Genomic DNA, 2,665 nt, shown 5'->3' on the forward strand with positions numbered 1-2,665 from the left:
GTGAAAAATAAAGTATGAGAAGATTATATGGTTTAATATTTAATTTGGGAGCAAGGAAGTTCTAAGTAAGTATGGCAATAAAGGTAAAACGCATGTAAAAATAAACTGATTATATAGCATAAAATGTCAAAAGATATCATTTTTAAATGTATCTATATGGTTTCATAAATCAATAGTACTAATTTATGAGTGCTATTCTGTTGTAATATGCCACAATTTATTTATCCACTGATTTGTTGATGGACATTTGGGTTGTTCCCAGTTGGGAGATGTTACAAATAAAATATCTGTGAACATTCACGTACAAGTCTTTGTATGGAACTGTTTTCATTTCTCTTAGGTAAATACCTAGGAATGGAATGGCTGGGTCACGTAATAAGTAAATGCTTAATTTTTTAAAGAAAATATCAAACTGTTTTCCAAGATGGTTGTATCATTATACATTCCTACAAGCAGTATATAAAAATTCTAGTTGCTCCTCATCTTCACCATTTGGTATCATCAGTCCTTTTCATTTTAACCATTCTAATAGGCTGTAGTGTATCTCATTGTGTTTTTAATTTGCATTTCTTTAATAACTAATTACCCCCCAAAAATATATCCAGTATGATTCCATTTATATAAAATTCCAGAAAATCCAAGTAAGCTCTAATGACAGAAGGCAGATCAGTGGTTGCCTGGGGATATGAAGGGTGGGCAGAGACGACTGGTGGGAGAAATTACAAAGGGGCATGAGACACTTTGAGGGGTGATAAGTGTTCATTATCTGATTGTGGTAATGGCTTAACAAGAATATACATAAGTAAAAAACTTACCAAATTGTACACTTTAAATTAATGCAATTTATTGTATGTCAACTGTACCTCGGAAAACTATTAAAATAAAATAAATTTCAAAGTGAAACAGAAAAATTAAAGTATCCTAAATAGTTAAGAGAAATGACAAGACGAAACATATATAATGAAGTGTTGATACCCTAAAATATACAGCTAGTTAACATAAAGTAACAAGGAAAACATGAAACCTCTAGGAGGAAATGAATAAGTGACATGAACTAGCAACTCAATAACTAGAATGGCCAAAAACATGGGCAAAATATATATATATATGTGTGTGTGTGTGTCTTATTGTAATCAAATAAATGCAAATTAAAACTATGATGAGATCTCATTTTTTATCTATTAGATTTTCAGAGATTTAAAATCTTTGCAGTCTACAGCCATGCTACCCTGAACATGCCCGATCCTGTCTGATCTTAGAAACTGAGCAGGGTCGGGCCTGGTTAGTACTTGGATGGGAAACCACCTAGGAAGACCAGGTGCTGTAGGCATAAAGAAAAATAAGGGATTGTAAGCTGACAATGTCCTTGCAATGTGTGAGGTCAACCTAAAAAATAACATATATATATATATATATATATATATATATATATATACACTAGAGAGATTTTATTCTGTTAAATCTACTCAAAATTTTAGTGTTTATATATATGTGTGTATATAAATATATTAGTGTTTATATATATATGTGTGTGTATATATATATATAAACACTAAAATTTTCTGAGTAGATTAACAGAATAAAATCTCTCTAGTAATTCTTAACATTAAATTACTTGCATTGATGTTATATTTTCTATTTTAAAATGCCTTTTGAGACTTTAATAAAACACAACGATAAGTACTCATGTATATCTAAAGACTTTTTAAAATTGGAATCTAAAGCTATCAAATTATAAAAAGTTAAAAAAGGACATATTGCCTGCCACCTCATAGTCTTTGTGTAAGCTTTATTAATACTTATAGTCTAAATGTAAACATCCTAATTTTTCTGAAGTCCTAAACGAGATAGTGCACTGTAGGTATTATCTTAAAAATATGCTTAAATTAGATTTAATTGTTTTTAATTAAGATTGTTTTCAAGGTTTCAATAATGTTACATCTTAAACATATTCTTTGATATGAAAATACAGATAACATTAAGATGGTAATATGATAATAACTAAGATTTAAGATTGTCATAGAAGTTTTGAGTTAGAAGAAGAATGAGAAAAATCAGAAAAAGAAAAAAGTAATAGTAAAACTTTAATATTTGGATAATATATTTTTAACTGTAACCAATAGTTTGAGTACTCATTTTTTTCAAAGAAAAAATGGCAAGCCTTTTACATGGGACAACTACAGCCACCTGCAGCTTCTGAGCACATGAAATACCATCTCCATATGTCAGTTTCTACAGATACGGCCTTGGTCACAAGGCAGCTGAATGTGAGATTATACCTCCTAGAACACAAAGAACACACTGCCCCTTTTTCCTACTAAAGAAATGACAGTTATCTTTTTCCATGGGAAATTGACGGAACCAAACTACCTATTTATCAAAACTAATTTCTTTCCCTCCTTGGTATATCTAGACTACATCTCATGGACTATTTTGCAGTTAAGAGGGTCATGTGACTGAGTTCTGACCAACAGAATGTAAGTGGAAGTGATTATGCCACTTTTTGGTGACCTGTAAAATCCTTCTGTGTAGTATCCCACTCTCTTTCATCAAATACCTTCAGGAGAATTGCGATACCCAGGTGACCTTGGTAGCCACATGTCGAAGATAACAAGGCCTCCATCGACTTAGATCCCTGACTGACTACTCAAAGGAACAAATCACA

The 2,665-nt window shown here is 31.2% G+C and overlaps 1 pseudogene; it reads left to right on the forward strand.

Moving 5' to 3' along the window:
- The first annotated feature begins 1,211 nt into the window (after window positions 1-1,211).
- Window positions 1,212-1,330, forward strand: LOC118610256 (annotated as a pseudogene).
- Window positions 1,331-2,665: the final 1,335 nt, after the last annotated feature.

Source organism: Rousettus aegyptiacus, unplaced genomic scaffold, assembly GCF_014176215.1.
Source record: "Rousettus aegyptiacus isolate mRouAeg1 unplaced genomic scaffold, mRouAeg1.p scaffold_m13_p_12, whole genome shotgun sequence".
In the NCBI taxonomy this organism is placed as follows: domain Eukaryota; kingdom Metazoa; phylum Chordata; class Mammalia; order Chiroptera; family Pteropodidae; genus Rousettus; species Rousettus aegyptiacus.